We start from the raw sequence: 19,335 nt of genomic DNA on the forward strand, positions 1-19,335 counted from the left end.
TAAAGATAACAACACATAGCAAGTTAAAAAAAAAAAAAAAGAACCTACTATTCCTCAGGAGTTCAAAGTTTGCAAACAATAATCAAATCCTAGCATGTCAATCTCATACATACAGATTACAATTTTTTGTACTCTATATTAGTTATCATAGATCAGGGAAAAGACATGCTGTCTTTCGGGGGCTGATTTGTTTCACTAAGCATAATGATTTCTAATTGGAAATAGCTACAAAAAACAATATTGCATTCTTTTTATGGCTGAGTAGTATTCCGTAGTATTATACACCACGTTTTCTTTATCCAGTTGTCAGTTGATGGGCATCTGGGTTAATTCCATATCTTATTATGAATCGAGCTTCTATAAATAGCTCAATTCTGTATCTGGGAGAACAGATAAATTTTGTTTGGATACATTCCCAGGAGTGAGATGGCTGGCGAGGTCATATGGTAGATATATCTTCAGTTATCTGAGGACTCTTCATACTGTTCTTCCATAATGGTCTCACTACTTAACAATAAATGTTGGCAAGGTTGTAGGGACGAAGATATCTCAACCCACTATCTGAACATTTAGAGATGCCTTTTCAGCGGACTCTTCGGCCTGCGGTGAAAAGCTTGCATCCTACACTTCACAGGCCAAGCAGGTGCAGCTACCTTTTAGTAGATGCCAATGAGCAGTAGTAAGGAGCTTCAGCGGAGAAACAAAACAGGCCAGAATGTGCGAAAACAGCCTCATCTGAGGTGGTGGGGCACCTGCTCAGCGTGATGAAAGGTCACTCAGTTAAACCGAATGTTGCCTTCAGAGTGGCAGTCTTCTGAGTTCTCTGTCTTGACTGGAAGTGAAATCTCAGATTGAGTTTAACTTTAGTTGTAGAAACTTACGAAAAGTTATGTTACTGCACATATTATCTATGACTGGAAATTTTAAGCCTGCTCTACCTGCCTTGAAAGAAACTTTTTTTGTCTGAAAGCAACATGCAGTTCTTGCTGTTATTTTTATCACTAATTCAGTGCCAATGTTCTAGACCTTGTACTGAACACTGCAACAAACATAATTCCCTGTTCAATTGGCTCATGGACAAAAAGAGAAGAACACAATATACAAACAGACAGTGTCATGGGGGAGAGTGATATGTCACGATCACAAATATGACATGTTTAGGAAGTATAAGTCAGTCATCTCATGACGCACTGCTTAAAGGCACCTGCGCTGTAGCAATGAACTCTGTACTCATCAGTCCTTGAGTGGACATCTTGAAATTAGTGCACAATGGTAGACTTTCGCCCCTAACTCTGCCTGGCGGGGATTCAGGATCCTCATCAACACTCTCGGAAAATAATCAATGTCTGGCTTTTACTCCTGAAAACCTGGGGTTTGGCTTGTCCATCTCCATTATCACATGTTGCTTTGGTGGTTTAAAGAGCATCTCAGTCATAGCCTTGGCTATGGAAGGTATTAAGAGGTTTATATTTTTACAGATTCTGTTTCTTTCTTCTTATGTTTTTTGTTTGACATACAGAAATAAGCCATGGGAGCTAACACACAGATATGATTTCACAGTGAAGAACTATCCTCAAACATAGGACTATTATATGTAACATACAACTTTTATGAACTAGGACACATTAAAAAAAACTATGGTGAAGTTGATAAGTTTTCAAAAATGTGTTTGGAGTATCATGCTGGGAGCTAACCAATTCCTTAAATATGAAATAATAAATGTGATGAGGCTGTGACTTTGCATATTTCAGCTTTTAAAATGCTCCTATCAATAGGGAGTCTCATTCATCTTGCTCTTCACAGTTTTGGTGTCAAAGTATAGTTCCTGTTTAGGAAACCCTAGCTTGATTGCTGTAATCAGTAGAAACACAGCATGCCATGGAAAGATATGGTGATGGGGAGTGAGCATTTAGCCTAACAACAAGCATGCTCTTATCCTGGGTTGGCTCTGCAGCTCCAGCTGCTGACTCCAGTTTCCTGCTAATGCAGACCCCTGGATATGTCTCAAGGACTTGGGTCCCTGCCACCCACATGGGAATTGATTTCTCGGCTTCTGGCTCCAGTCTTCATTTAGCTAGGACCACTGAGTTATCTGGGGAGTGAATCTGGCTGGCTGTTCCAGTATTTCTCTGTTTCTAACATTATAAAACATTAAAATTATGGTGGTGGCATTTAAGATCACAAGATAGAAATAATTTTTCCTTTGCTTCAGCACATCTAAGTAACAGTGATAATTCTGTACTCAAAACCATCTGGGTGTTTATTGTTGTAACAGCCCTCTGCTATAGGATGCAAAAAGTAGTAAAAGTGGTTCCTATTCTAATCAGTTGAGAATGGTCATTGAAAGTATGTTCTAAATGAAATTTATGACCATAGGCAAGAAAGACTTGTTGACGTTAGCCTTGCAGGTTTTAAACACCTAAGCCTTTATTTATGTTGCAAGATAATAAAAACTCAGCAGTTAGATTTAGTTTGTGCTTGACAAGTAAAGTTAATCTGCATTTTTCTACCACATTAATATCATTGGCCATATTATAAGTTGACCATTAGTGAACCATTAACTGTAACTTGCTGTATTCTCAAATTGTTTTACAAAAGGGACCAGCAGTCGAACAGTAACTGCCAAGAACATGCGATGGCAGTTTGTTGATATTATTGATTATGAATCTTGTTTTGCTTTTGATTTTTAGTAATTAGTGATGATAATTACTTCTATTTCACTCATGGTGATTGAATTAAAAAACATGTAGAACCTTAGAGCTATACATACTCCTTCCATTGCGTGATGCAATAGTTAACTGGTGGTAAATTGCTTGCATAGCAGAAATAACACACATGCTTCATTTTTTAGTGTTTATCTGGTATATCACACAGAGTGTGCTTGGACATTTTTTTAAGATTTATTTTATTTGAAAGGCAGATTCACAGCGAGAAAAAGAGATAAATAGCGAGAGATCTTCCATCCACTGGTTCACAACCCAAATGACTGCAATGGCTGGAACTGAGCTGATCCAAAGGTAGGGGACAGGATATTTCGGGATAGTTCTGGGTCTCCCACTCAGGTGCAAGGGCCCAAGTACCCGGGCCATCCATTATTGCTTTCCCATGCCAAAAGCAGGGAGCTGGATGAGAAGTGGATCAGCCAGGAGTAGAACTGGCACCTGTACAGGATGCTTGCACCTGCAAGTGGAGGATTAGCCTGTTCAGCAACGGCGCTGGCTCTGTGCTTGGGTGTTGTTAATTACTACCCATTTGGAAAGAGAGATATCATACATGATTTTTCCCCCTTTCCTAGATACTAATCATAGAAGGCTAAATCAGTTTTGAGCTCTCTAGAAGAAATACACTCTCTCCCTTATTTTTAAGTTGATGACTCAGTAAAGAAAAATTGCGTTTTTCTTGATCTACCATTCCAGCTGAGTTCCCTAAGATGTTCTCAGGGAATTTGCTCTCAGACTTTAAGAACAGTAAATATTCATCTGCCACTATTGACATGATTGATAATTTTACAAGTTAATACTTGAACTGTAAATGTGAATGTCTCCCATCAGTCATATAGTATTCCTAATACAGCCTCTCTCCCAGGTAATACGTTAGAGATAGTCATACTCTTGTGTTCCTTGCAACACTGTTCACAATGACCAAGATTTGGGGATACATTAAGTGCCCATCCGTGGACGAATGGATAAAGAAATGTTGATACACATACACAATAGCATACTACTTCTCCATAAAACGTGGGTCAACATGAATGGACCTGGGAGACATTAAGTGAAATAAGCTATGTCACATGACCTCCCTGATTTGTGGAATCTAAAAAAGCAGATCTCATGGAAGGAGAGAGTGGTTACCAGAGACTGATGCAAGACACACAGAGGTAGAAGGGAATGTGGGCACTGGCTAATGAGGGCAATGCTACAGTCAGGAGGAACGGGGGCCGGTGTTGTGTCTTGTGGTAGGGGGACTAAGATGAACTTGAAAAACAAAAACAAAACAGAAGATAGAATCGTGAATGTTCTTCCCACAAATAATAGAGAAAATGTTAGAAGTGGTGGATGTGCTAACCACTCTGATTAGATTATTACACAATGTGAATGTCTCGACACATCTTTGTAATCCATAAACCTACACAGTAATTATTAAAGCATGGTTAATTAATTAAAACATGGTAAAAACAAACAATGAAAAGTAAAAAAAAATTTAAAAATCTCCTTTTCAGAGAGTATTTTCATTTTACATCATTATCCAAATTCATCACTATTCAGATTCTAACAAGCCATTATAGTGGGGCTTTGCAAAAGTCATCGTATTATACGGAAGACAACTTTCTCCTCCATACTTCCATTTCCAAAAGAACTGATGATGTCAAAAATTTGTTGGAAATATCTGTTTCTACTATCTACTGCAAAATTAGAGGAAACTAAGAAAATGACACTTAGTAAAAAGTGTTTAGAATGGCATCTGAATTTTTTTTTCGAAAAATGATAGATCAAAATCTGTAACCATGAACATTTCCTGATTCTGTAGGCCAAATGCAAGTTGGATGACAATTTAGATAGATAAAAACACAGATATTTATTTTGCGACTTGAGGTGGACTTAAATTTTATCATCTTCTTAGTGGACTTTCAAACAATTAAAGCTATAAATGGCTGCTTGGAATAAAGGCCAAATTAGTAATTACAGCTCATTGCCATCTGCTAGTGCCTACCTCTGTGGCATGCGGGGGCTGTTGATCTTGGAGCTGTATTTGTAGCAAGCTTCAATGGAGTGACTCACCTCCTCTCTGGACAGAAATAAAGCACTGTGAAAGGATACCTCATTTTCTAAATATATGAAAATATTGAAGAAAATTAGAATAGGAATCTTTCTGATGACATCAGTAGTGTCTAAAAAAATCATGAACACTAGCAGAGAAGGCTAGGCGGAAGTGGGACAAGATTTCTGCAAAACCTGTAAGTATCATTACTCCCTGGGAATCAGGACTCATGGTTTAATACTGATTCTCCCCTTGCCTCGAGCTGCTTGAGGCTAAGACATTTAAGCACTCTAGAGGTTAATTTCTCCAACTGTGGACTGAGGAAGCTTTAGATGAATACCAACAGAGCAAATAGGAAACTCCTAATACAAAGTTCTCGATGGTAAATCCCTGTTAGGAAATTCACTGACCACCTCTTTGGAACCACAGTTCAGAAGTGGTTTTACATGTATTGCACAGTCATTCAGGAGGAAGTCTGAGTGTACACATATTTGATTAAGTCTTGACACAGTGGTTGGCTGATCAGCCGTATCAACAAATACTTGTTGAAAGCACTGATTTTACAGGTTATTTCATACAACTAAAAAAAAAAAAAAAACCCAAACAAACCATATTTTTGTGAGGTTGGGTAAAGGAAATGAGAGGTGGTAATCATGCCAATAATGCCGTGAGTGAATTCTATCCAAAGCCAAGATTTTACTTTATTCCTTAATAATTAGAATCTTCACTTTATATGATTTTCAGGAAAAATGCATTCCCAGCCTCTGTCAGCAGGTGAATTAGAACAATTAGAATAACTACAAAGTTGTTTGCTCACTTTGACGCTGCTCAATGACTGGATTACTGCTCACTGTGGAGTACACAGTGAGATGGCATGCTATAACTTACTGAATCACACAGCAGCCAAACTGCATAAATTCTCAGTCTGACAGAATGGCAGTCCAAATCAGTTTCCTTAGAAGCTGATTGATGGCTCCTCTGTGAACTATTTAGCACAATCTGAAATAAGCAAGATTTAATGCCTTTTACTGGATCATACGCTTTCTTCTTCCTTTTCTGTTGCAATGGATTGGAAAGAAAAAAGTAAACTGCTAACATATACTTAGCTGCTAGATGTTTAGCATGCACCAGAGGTTGAAATTTTACTTAATATCAAATTATCCTATTGCAATGAAAAGTCAGTGGTAGCTGGTTCTCAAAGTGAGTCCCTGAGAGTTCACCATTAGCATCTTCTTGGATTTGTTAGGATGTGCTTTCTCAGACTCCAGAACTACTATTTCTAAAGCTGTGTGCTAGTAAGCACTTTGGGCTGATAAGTGATAAAGTTTTGAAACCACTGATGTATAATATTTAATATGCCAATAAACAGGTATGGCTTTATTCTTCTTGGACTCATTTATATTTGTAGGTACTATTACATATTCATGTAGTCTTCAAGTCTATGTAAGCCTTAATAAATCGAAAAATATTTCTTGTGTTTTCCACTCCAGTCATAAGTTGTTCCACTGTTCTAGGTGGGACAGCTTCAATTCAAATCAATAACTGCAGCCCGAACACCTACTCCATATGAAGCATCGTGTTACACAGGTCCTGTGTGGGAAATGCTTGTGGAAAAGAACACCTACTTCCTTCTAGAGTGTCACTATCTTGTGGGGAGACAGATCTCACACAAGGCAGAGCATGGCAAGCTCATTCAGCCAGACACAACTACTTTTTGAGCACTTAAGAGATGGGACCAATTCTAGGTGTTAGAGATAGCTTGGAAAGCTGAGCAACACTAATCCTTGTTCCCATGGGGCAGACATGATAGTGGTTGATATGGACAATGAACAGAATGAGCACACTGGATGAATAAATGTATATTAAATACATCAACATATTCAAATAAATATGTGGCATGTTCTAAGGGCTCTAGAGAGGCGCAAAGCTGAGAGGGGCAGGAAAGGGAGTTGTATTATAAACAAAAACACTACTTTGTGAAATGATGTTGTGTTGGAGGGTCCTGTTGCATGGGGGCCACAGCCTGTGGCTGGCTAGATGACTATGGTCAAGTCAAGTCCTCTTTCTGTGCCTTTGTTTCTTTACTCCTAAAATAACCTGAGTGGGGCTAGAATTGTGATTTGAAAAGCTCCTTTGCTGACTTTGAAGGGTGGGGGTTTGTGGGAACCAACTTGGGAAAATTCTGTGCCTCCTGCTCCAACCAGAATGGCAACTTGTTTGTATATCAGGCTCCCTGTGGAAGCTTTTGTTTGGAAAAAAAAAAAAAAAGCCTTCTGCAGCTGAGGAAAATATAAACTGCTGAACTAGATGACACCAGGTTTCTTCCAGCTGCAGAGGTTCTGGTAGTATTCTGATTTCTTTGCCTAAAGCTGCTATGATACTACAGGGTGAAATAATAAGTATTTCTATTAAACACAGCTTCTATTTATCACTCAAAACAGGATATAAAAAACTTCTGAATTTTAAAAGCATGTATTTACATTTTCTACTTCTTATCTCGATGCAAGAACGGATAGAACAATTGTTTTCGCTATAGGTAGATTGAAATATACATGTTTTTGGAGTTAGCCCAAAATTTCAAAATAGATCAAATCTCAACTGAAAGAAGAAAATTATCATTATTTGAATTCTCATTAGTATTGTGCCTTAAACTGAATTTCACTCTTCAGTTAGTCTTCTATTTAAGATTATACTGTGACTGAAGCTATGTTCTCTCCCTAATCTAACACCATATGTCTATCTTTTATAACTTAAAAGTATCGCAATAAAGAGTGATTTTGCTTTCCATAGAGACAGAAAGAAGAGTACTTAAAATCATTATCACCCTTCTTTTTCATAACAACTAACCAACTCCGTCTTATTTATTTTTATTTATTTGGGCTGCAGCAGGTTATTTAGCCTATCTCTCATAGCAATTTTCGAACATCCAATATTATTTACAGTCATCTTGTTATATAATCAATCTCTGGACTTCTTCGCACTCATTGGAACTTTGTACCCTTGAACTCATGTCTCCTTATCCCAACTTTCAACTCTTCAGCGTCTGGTGGCCACCATTTTATTCTCTGCTCTCATGAGTTCACCTTTTTTAGACTCCACATGTATATGAGATGATGCAGTTTTTGTCTTGCTGTGCCTGGTACTTAGCAAGATATGCTTCCGGTTCACCCACTTCGTTTCAAATGACAGAAAACCCTTCTTCTTAGGCTGACTGGTGCTATCATGTCTTTATCTATTCATCTGTGGATGAACAATCTGGCTGCTTCCATGTCATGGATGTTGTGAATAGTGCTGCAAAGAACACGGGGGTGAAGAGATGTTTCTTCAATGAACTGTCTCACTCATTTTGGATACAAACCCAGGAGTGGGATTACTAAATACTATAATTTTATTTTTTATTTTGAAAGGAAAATCCAGAATGTTTTCTGCAACACCGGTACTTGCAGCAATGGGAAGACTTTTTTCTCCACATCTTTACCCATATATACTGTTTATTTTTTGTTAATTGTTATTCTAACAGCTTCAAGGTAGTATTTTTCAGCGGTTTTAATTCACATTTCCTTGATGATTAGGGATACTGAACATGTTCTCACATATCCATAGGTCATGTGCACTCACACAACTTCTGTTGAGAAATGCCCATTGAGGTTCTTTGCCTATTTGAAAATAGGGAGATTTGTTGACTTGGGGACTATGATACTTTCTTCCTGAAGATTCATATTTTTACTAATTTGAAAGGCAGAGCTACAGCAAGAGGAAGACACACACGACACACACACACACACACACACACACACACACACACACACACACACAGTAATCTTCCATTTGCTGGATTACTCCCCAAAGGGTCATAAGAGCTGGCGTTCAGCCATGTTGGAGTGAGGAGCCTGGAACTTTAACTGGATCCCTCACATGGTTGATTGGGACCCAAGTACTTGTGCCATGCTCTGCTGCTTTCCCAGGTGCATTAGCAGGGAGCTGGATCAGAAGTGGAGCAGCCAGGACTTGAACCATGCTCATTTGGGATGCCTAAGTCACAGGCAGTGGTTTAACTTGCCTTGCTGGCCCGGTTTGAAAATATGTTAAGCAGTTTTACTATAACCTGAGTTTAACAGGCTCAACTGTCACAATTATGCCTGAGAATGAGAACATTTATAGAGCAGACTAATTGAGCTTTGCTCATGTCCCTTTGAAGTGAATGTCATGGAGATTTAAACAGTGGGGGATGTAACAGATGGATTTCCAGGGTATCATCACTCAAGAATGAGTAGTCCAGTTAGACTCAGCAAGTTAACTGAGGATATTAAGACAGAGCAAGGATTGAAACTTTCAAATGCAATGAAAAAGGCATTGCAGCTCCAAATTCCAAACATAAGACACGATTGATGTGTTCTTTAAATTTCCAAAATCAATTAAACTTTGCTTCTTGGCAATAACGTGAAAAGGAGGAAAGCAAAACAGCAAACAAGTAGAAAACAGGCCATTTAGGAAATATTGGTTACATTTATATGCAAAATTCACATGTAATGTATCTATTTGGAAACTATTTATTTGGAGACTATTTTTTCATGAATATACTTTATTACCTCTTGGAAAGGATCATGAGTTTTACCAAGTTTGGACCTTAGATCAGGAACGAAAGTAAATAAAAACAGAAAATTTTCTGTTGTCTACTCTGGCAAGATGCCCAAACACAGAAACAAATAGTGTAGCAAGGAATGCTAACTACACAGTAGTCACTCTTGTTCAAGTGGGCAAATTGAAATCTCAAACCGCATCAATAGACTTAGATCTGAACACCTAGGGCTTGATTGGCTGTCATCCACCTGAGAATAAGCTCGGCTTGCTGGACTCCTGTCTGGTGCGAACTAGTCCAAGGACAGGAACGCTGCCTCAGAGACACCCACAGTCACAGCTGAACCAGCCAGATCTGTTCATGCGCCCATGTCTTCCCAGAGAACAGAGCAGCATATGGAGGGTTTGGGCTCCTGGCCATCTGTCAAGAGTGGGCAGGACAGTGCATGCCATCCCCGTATCCACCAATGCTTGGGAGACAACCATTTCCACAGAGAAGGGTGTGCTGGGCTCGGAGAAGAACAGCTCTCAATGATGACTATGACAAGCCATGTGACCGAAGCACTCAATTCCACTCCTTTTGTATCTATCCATTGCTCTTCCAGTCATATCTACATGACTTTAGGGAAAGAAAATCCTTACCTATTGCTCTGTTGAATATAGCTTGAAGACTGATGAATCACATGTTTTATGAGTATAATTTCATTTCTATCATCGTAATAGAAAACAATAGCAACATTTATCGAGCTGCAGTTCAATAACTTATCTTTACCTTCCACAAACACAGTGTTATACTTACTCAGTGAGACTGAGATCCACATATCAGTTTTTTTCTCATTTGTATGTGTTGTATGTACCTACCACCTAAGAAAATGGCATTGGGAATTATTTTCGTCAAGAAACTAAATTCTAGGTTTTCTAGCACCCATCTTTATTGCATAGAATCTTATCCTTTCTATAAACCTGGGCTAGCATCTAAAATGAGACAATGCAATACATATAATTAATGGGACAACCCTTTGTAAGGAAGGTAACCATAGAGGTTTGTATGAGGGCTTTTATTAAAAACTTAGCCAAAGTAATAGTATTAATTTTGAATTTCCTGAACCACTCCTCCACACATGCTAACCATTCAGTTACCCAGGGAGCAGGGTAACCTGAAAGATTACATTTCTAATCAGATGTCCTAGTTAGATTCTTTATACATTCCAACTCATCACATCTTTCTGCAACTTCTGCCTTCTACGTACTATTTATTTCCTCATATTACAAATGAGAAAAAGGTGCTTAAGGAAATGCATTCTGGGTGATACAGTGGGTGAGTGGCAGGGGCCAGGAAGCAGGAGAAGGAAGACTGACTCCACAGTCTGTGCTTTTAACCCTTAGGCTTCAATGCCTGCCACCTGAGCTAGGATGTGATACTTTCTGAGTGGATTTCGAGCTATTATAGCTCAGAGTGCGCTTAGAGAGTGCAGGAAGTATGGGAAGAATGAGACATACCCTCTTTTCATTTGCAATACACTAAGCTTGCAGGGAGTGAATGTGGCATCTATCACAGAAGGTAGGACTTTGCATTAGGGGCCGAGGGCTCTGCAAACGGGCGGCGGTGGGGGGGGGGGAGCAGCAGCATCCTACTCTTGCATCCATGGGTGCAAAACTGGAGGCATGTGTGGTCAATTTAACAGTGAAGGCTATGGGGCTGGTGCTGTGGCAGCAAGCTAAGTAGCTGCCTGTGATTCTGGCATCCCAGATGACCAGTGGTTCAAGTCCTGGTTCAAGTCCTTCTCTCTGTAACTCTGTTTTTCAAATAAATAATTCCATCCCTTCCCTCACCTCTTTTTTTTAAAGGTATAATGGCCATTGTCCAAGGGATCTGTTATATGGTTCTCAGTCATACTGTTATCTCTTTGGTCTCTGGAGGAATCATGTAAAATATGATGTTATTTTACATGTAGTTTTGCAGACCTATCGGTATTTCCAAAGGTGGAGGTGTGTATTATTAGACAAATATTGGGGGACTACTCTATTCAACAATTAGTTGTGATTACATGAATTCTAGGATAAGTAAGTCATATACATAATATACATATTATATATAATGCTACATTAACAACCACCCAAAGTATGCTCAAAATTAAAATCTTATCTTACTTTATATATATATATATATATATCTGTAAAGCCACACAATGATTTCTGATATAGTAATACTAATCGTTCTCCCTTAGCTTATTTGGTTAAATGGTATATATAGGAAAGTCAGTATCTAAGAAGGAAGGGAAAAAAATTTCAGATTTAAAAAAAAAATAGCAGATAACCTGTTTTCCCTCACAGCTGAGAGTACTAGATGGTGGAAGTGGTGAGGAATGCTGAAAGAAGATGAAGAAAGGGAAATCAGGCTTAAAGATCTTACCTACCCTCTTTAATCATCATCAGTGGTATTAAACAGAGTGGAAGCAATTTCACAGGTTTCCTCATATCTGACAATGAACTGCAGGATGGAGAGAGGAGTGCTAGGATATTGCTGTTCTGAAGAATGAAGAAACTTGCGTATTTGCATTTCTTTAGGTACTCTGCAATCAACATCATATTCAAGCTGAGCCTGAAACATATTGCACCTGTTATTACCAGGCTCCTGGACTAGATGTGTGTCTTGTTGTTCTTAAGATTGTATTTGTTGCTATGAGAACAGAGCATTCCACACCAAGATTTCAAATACATAAACTGAATTTGGCAAAAATCGCAGCTCTCAATAACGTTAGTTTTGATTTCATCCACTGATGTTTTAACATTTTCATGCCTAAGTCTGGGTCCGAGTGCCACTTCTGATTCCAGCTTCCTGTTACTATGTACCCTGGGAAACAGCAGGTGATGGCTCTAACAGTTGTTTCCCTGTCACCCATGTGGGATGCCTGCATTGAGGATTGAGTTCCTGGCTCTTTACTTCTGTCCTATACAGTCCATTGATGTGAGTCATTTGAGAAATAAGCCAGTGGAAGGGAGATCTGGCTTTCTCTGCCTTGGAAATAAGTAACAGTAGCCTTCCTTTACTTCACTTCAAAAGCACAATACAAGAGAGAAGCATTGGATTTCTGGTGAGTTTAATTGGGAGATAAACCCAGAAGGTGAGGCTGAAACCAGATGATAAATGACTTCACATTTAGAATTAAAAGACGGAGCTAAAAAAAAAAAAAAAAAAAAAAAAAGACGGAGCTACTGATGGATAAGCACACGGAAGTGGCACAGTCATAGTATTACTTACTAAGCTAATAAGGCTGCAGTAGAAAAATACATTGGCCAAGGTCTATTTCCTGAGTCATGCTGGTAAATAGAAACTTACAAAAGTGTTCTAGATATATGAGAGGTCTTCAAAATTTCATGAAAAATTCACGTAAGACATAAACTATGTGAGGATTTCAAAAATTCTGCACCAAAATAAACTTAACTTTTCATTAAATTGTCCATGAACATTTGAAGCATCCTCTTCCAAGGAGATAAGACTAGACTATAATAGCTGCACATAATTGCATGTTATGGTATACCAAGTAGTGTGCTAAATAAAGTACTTCATCTATGTTATCTCATTTAATTTTTTTGGTGAGTCTGCAAGTTTATCATCAGCCTTATATAGAGTAGTAAACACAGGTTCAGAAAATTTATAGTTCATACCCTAGGCCACACAGCTAGGGTTGAACAAAGACCTGCATGACTTCAAACTAGTGCTCTTAGCAAGCTAAGTGACCATGACAACGAGCAAATGCATGTAATTTTGTGATGAGGCAAGCTAGTGAAAGACTGCTACCTGGGAGGTGAGACTCATCTTCCTGGGAGATTTTCTACACATGCTACAGGTATGAGAAAAGAAGTCTTTGTTTCTTTTCTTTTGCATCTACCAAATACCTTAAATATAAAAATTTCAAAAATGGTTTGAGGGATAACTGGCTGGATGGATTAGAGCTAACTTGCTCGAATATTCCCAGCATGGTCATGAAGTACAAGCCAGGCTGATACCACTCATTGTAAAAATCAAATGGATTCTCTTGAAACTCGCCTCTGCTGCTGAAGGGCATGTTGTTTGGAATTCTTTTTCTTTTTTAGAATATCTATGATGCTGCCTATTGACACATTTCTGACCCCTGAATTTTTCCCTAGTAGCAACAAAGGTGTGTTGTTGCTGAATTTCACTGCATCTCATGGCATTGCACTTGACTTTTAGGGCACAACTCTCTTGCACTCTGTTTCCCCTCACCTACAGATACACTTTAGAGTCTCCACTCGCTATTGATGTAATAGGTCTCTTAACAGACTGCAGTCAGTACCCACATCTCGCTTTCAGGAAGACAACACTTCTTCCAAGTGCTTTCTTGCTTTCATAGTTGCCATAATGCTGAGTGCTCAGCTTCCCTCAAGAGATACAGGTTTGAAATCTCATCCTATCCATTTTCAGAGACGTGAAGTTTGTTATGTTATTAACTAGAGGAATTCTTGTAAAAAGAAAAAACGCAAGGGATTGGAGAGAGGATGTCTGAGACAACCAAATAAAAACATTTGACAAATCCCATGCTAAACTGTGAAATTATAAGTGTCAGAATAATTTAGATAAATTGAGGTAAATCTTGGACCTTAAGAGAGCATATGCATGTAAATGCATGCTTCAAATAATTGGAAGTTCAGAGTTAATAATGTTCTGTCTATGAGAACTGCTTTGGAGATACGTATGTTTTGGTTTTCTATTAAGTAGTTAGTTAACCTTCAGTACAAGCAGCACACCCAGCACAGAAGTCCCTACCCATACCCACAGGACTGCTCCAAGGCTTCCCTGAAACCACAAATGGTACAATATCCTATATATATTCTTTTTCCAATACCTATGCTTGTATTTTTATGACACAGTTTAATTTATAAATTAGACACAGTAAGAGATTGACAATCAAGAATAATAAAATAATTATAGTAATACATTGTGGAAGAAGTTGAGGTGGATGTATTATCCCTTCTCAGGGTTTCTTATCGTTCATTTCCGTTTATCTATTTATTTGGACTGTAGTGTAAGTAACTAAAACCATGCAAAATGCACTGTGGATAAGTAGAGACTACAGTCATTACATTTAACTATAATAGAACTAACCCTGGACTTGACAAATGTAAGGTCCAGGCCCCCAGGAGAGGATGATTAGCATAGTGTTTGGATTTGTGGGTCCAGAGTTTAGAAGAGTGGTCCATTGAGAGATTTAAATTTGGAAAATTACAGCATCCTAGCAGGAGAGGTGTCTCAGCAGGCTCTGAGGGAATGCCAATGTTTAACACACAAGGCAGGAGGCCACCTGCAGGAGACAGTGGTCCACAGTAACAAATTTCACAGAGAGGAAATGTGACATCAAGGCCAAAAAAGAGTATTCAACGCGACAGGTGGAAGCTCATTCGGTTTCTCTGAGCAGTTTCCATGGAGTTCAGGATCAAAAAGGTACCTGTTGTGTAAAGAACAAATTAGAAAACAATAAGGGAGGAAAACCATCCTGATTGTTTTTCCGAGTGTCTTGACATGCTAAGCTAAGCAGGAGGTCTGTAAAATCCGTCTCCCAGAGAGCAATTCATCAGGAATAGCTGATGAGAACAAAGAGCTCAAACGCAAGTGGCATCTGGTTGAAACAAGTGTATTTAAGGAAAAATGCTATGGCGGTATTGTTTTAATCTCTAAGGACAAAAAGAAAGTGAATTTACAGTCTTCAGAATCCATTCCACAGGAATCATCCTTAATGGTTTCTTTTTCAGTGTTCATAGGTGACTCACCTCTTGCTTCTAATGTTTACACATGAACTCATCTTGGATATGCTTGCAGATTATCATAGCAGACTCAACATCATTCTTTCCACATAACATGTCACTTCATTAATTTATCGTGATTTGTTCACCTGGACATTTACAGATGAACATTTATTGTTATTTGAAGTCACGTACTGGTTGCTCCATTATGCACATATTTTTACATGTATCCACATGATTAAATAACTGCAGACAGAGTAATTTCCAAGGTCATCGGAATAACAGCCAGGAGCCCTGAGCAGTCCGCAGAAACAGAACAGTAAACTTCCTTCGGGACTAGGGAGAGGAGATTTCTCTGGTCCTTACTTAGTTCCAACTTTGGATCCCCACCCTCTCTTGCAATGACCATCAGGGTCGCTCCGGAGACCCCCCACCAAAAAAAACCCCAAAAAACAAAACAAAAAATTAGAATAGATCTACAGAGAACAGCAAGGAAAGCTTAGAACCAGACAGGAAACAGTCAGCGTGGACTTAAACATACCTTACTACGTAGGACACAAAGATTAGTTACTCCTCACTAAAGTATTGAAGATTTCTCTGCACACCCCTCCTAAAACTGTTCTGCACCTCAACTGTTAACATTTGTCTTGTTAGAGTTATAAGCCAGCATGGACTATCCTAAAATTATGCTTCAACACTATAAACTGCTAAATACTAAAATGAAAATAGACACGAGACAGCTGAATAGTACCCTATAGCCATTTTAAGGTGTATAGCAGCCGGTTCTGTAAATAAACTAAAATTGAAATGTCAATGAAGTAGTCACAGGATGTGGTTAAGAACTTGCATTTTTTAACATACTGGTTACTGAATATCATGTCAAATAATTCCATAATGTTGTAAATTGTTGTTGATGTTGTGTTGTGGCTTTTAATTGATTGGGATGATATTCTGCCAGTTCTGCGTTCAGACCAGAGATGGTCTCCCCAAGAAACCATTGAATTTATCTGGACAATAAGATGCTGGACTCTATGCTTGGTATATGCTTACAATGAAAGAACCTTGACTGAATATGAACTGTAATACTCCAACAAGGTGGAGGAATCCACCATGGGTAGAGGGTACGGAGAGGGGTTGGGGATGCCAGAGCCTATGAAACTGTGTCACATAATGCAATGTAATTAATAAAAAAAATGAAATCATGTATTGGTTGCTCCATTATGCACATATTTTTACATGTATCTACATGAATAAATAACTGCAGACAAAGTAATTTCTGGGTAAGAGATATGAATAGCTTAAAATCTTAATCAATACTGCCATTTTTTTTTCAAAAAGCATGTACTGGTTTTGCTCCCTGTACTAACAGCATGATATAAATTCTTGTACAATGCTATCAATCCTTACTGATAAAGCTTGACTTTTTCATTGGTTTAATGAAATCAGCATCTTATTTGATTTTTAAAAACAGTATTTAATTTTAATTTTCTTCTTATTGCTAATGAAGTTGAATACTTTTTATGATCTTACTGGACACTTTCCTAATTCTTTTTCAAATTTTGTTTATAACTTTGGCCCATTTTGATATTATTAGCTTCTATTCTTGATTTGTAAGGATTAATTGATTGGCTTTATAGGAAATTTTGAATACTTTAGTCATAAACACCGATTTTTCCAGTCTATTTCTCTGTTGTTTTACAGAGTTATTTTATGTATTTCAAAGAGAGATTTACAGAAAGATGGGTGGTGGAGGGGGAAGAGAGAATGAGAGAGAAAGAAAGAAATCTTCCATCCATGGATTTATTCCCCAACTGACCATAACGACTAGATTAGGCCAGGTTGAACCTAAGATCTTGTAACTTCATCAGAGTCTCACATGAGTGGCAGGGGCCAAGCACTTGGATCATTTTCCACTGCTTTCCAAAAATCATTAGGAAATAACTAGATCAGAAGTGCAGTAGCCAAGACTCAAAGCAGTGATCCTACGGGATGCTGGTGTCACAGTGGCAGGTCGATTCACTACACCACAATACTATCTTCCTGTTTAAACTCCCTCTTTGAAACTTTGTCATTCTTATATAGCCAAACATGCATCTTATTTCAAAATGTACGTCATCTTTTCAACTTTTTTAACCTAAATATATATATATATATATACACACACAATATGTATTATATATAAATATTTAAATTTTCCTCATTTTTGACTTTTTGAAAACCAGTTTATTCACTTGAAAGGTAGAGGTACACAGAGAGAGAGAGACAGCAGGTGATCTCCCATTTGCTGGTTCACTCTCCAAGGGGTCACAGTGCTTGGCTAGGAGCCTGAACTCTATCGGTCTCTCACATGCATGCAGGGGGTCCAAGCACTTGGGCCATTCTCTACTGCTTCCCCAGGGACATTAGCAGAGAACTGAATTAGAAGCAGAGCGGCCTAATGCTGACCCCTTGATATTTTTTAAGATTCCAAAGAAAATTGCCTAACCTTTGATGAAAACAGTTTCCATCACATATTATTCTTGCATCTGGAAGTCATCCTTTATTCTTGTCAGCTAAAATAATAACCCAGGTGTTGAATATTAACAAAATTTTAGGCAAACATTTATTATATTATATTGTCAATTCACTTTCTTTCTTTTTAAAAAAAGATTTATTTATTTTATTGCTAAGTCAGATATACAGAGAGGAGGAGAGACAGAGAGGAAGATCTTCCATCCGATGGTTCACTCCCCAAGTGGCCGCAATGGCTGGAGCTGAGCCAATCGGAAGCCAGGAGCCTGGAGCTTCTTCCAGGTCTCCCACATGGGTGCAGGGTCCCAAAGCATTGGGCCGTCCTCCACTGCTTTCCCAGGCCACAAGCAGGGAGCTGGATGGAAAGTGGAGCTGCCGGGATTAGAGCCGGCGCCCATATGGGATCCCGGAGCGTTCAAGGCGAGGACTTTAACCACTATGTTATCACGCCGGGCCTGTCAATTCACTTTCAATAGGGAAGTATATTAAAGTCATGGCATTTAAGTTAGGGACAAAATTAGTATCTCAAAAGAGACGATGATGATGCTTAGTCATATCACACAGTGACTCACAAAGCAAATATAAGGGACTCTCAAGAAAAAACAAAATTAAAAGATAATTTTTGTGCAAAAGTTTTTGGAATTCCTGTTTTATTTCTCATAAGATACATTTTCCTACAATTTTTTGAAGGTATGTTAGGATATTTGATGTCCAGCTTGAATCACTGACAAAAACACAATTCTGCAATCATATCTGAGAGTAATCTACATGTACAGAAATGATACCCTTTGAGAGCATCTTGATGCCAAGAACAGAACAACTTGCTTCATGGGGAGTCACGATTACAGAAACAGAGCGTCACACAGAAGGGGGAGAGCAGTCAACAGCCGAGACCGGATGGAACACACGGCCACAGAATTCCTACTGCTCCTGTCGAAAGCAGAGATCATATCTCCTTGTGTTGCACTTGTGATTTCGTCATCATGGAAATAGTGTCAGAACATGTAAAAGTTTTTTTTCTGTATGGTTCAGAAAATAAGACCAGTCCTCCCATATCACTGTGGATCTCTTCTTCAGGCCTGAGAGCCAGCGCTACCTGAGGTCCCTCGATTTCCAACATGCATCAGAAACTTAAAAGTCAATATCGTTAGTATAAACAATCTCCTACTCGGGGAGGGGAAAAACAAAATCAAAACTTTCGAGAGCCCCTCACAGTTCACCATAATCATTTCCTTCCACAATTCCTTCCATGAATTCTTTGTACTATAAACCCATAAGCAACTGCCAGGTCTGTGCCCTTTCCATATTGGTGGAAGACCACATTTGACCTTGGATGCCGCCTAATTCATTTCCAAACAGTACTGATTATTAGTTATTTCCCCCACCAGGGATCAAAGCAGGAATCTTGCAATGCCTACCCTTCAGGTTTACTTCTGACTGCGAGTATCAAGATAAAAATAGCTTGTCTTGCCCATCTTTTGGATAGAATCTACAATGACACATAACATATGTGGATGAGCGTTCAAAATCCACATCCCAAGAACACACTGTAAATGGACCGTACGGGAGTTGTCTCCCCAAACCCATGCAAACACATCAACACCAAAGTTTCAGGTTAGAAGCTGATGGATTCAGGGTATAGACTTGATCTATGAATGAATGGCATCTGAAAGGCGTGCCTGTAGGGAGATCTTTAGGTTACCCGGAGTTTGCCCTTGGATGGTA

General features: G+C 38.7%; 1 protein-coding gene across 4 annotated transcripts in view; it reads right to left on the reverse strand.

Annotated features, from left to right (window-relative positions):
* Window positions 1-19,335, reverse strand: part of DLGAP1 (DLG associated protein 1) — a 753,977-nt gene that overhangs the window by 360,409 nt on the left and 374,233 nt on the right. The window lies entirely within an intron of this gene.

This window comes from Ochotona princeps, chromosome 18 (assembly GCF_030435755.1).
Source record: "Ochotona princeps isolate mOchPri1 chromosome 18, mOchPri1.hap1, whole genome shotgun sequence".
NCBI lineage: Eukaryota > Metazoa > Chordata > Mammalia > Lagomorpha > Ochotonidae > Ochotona > Ochotona princeps.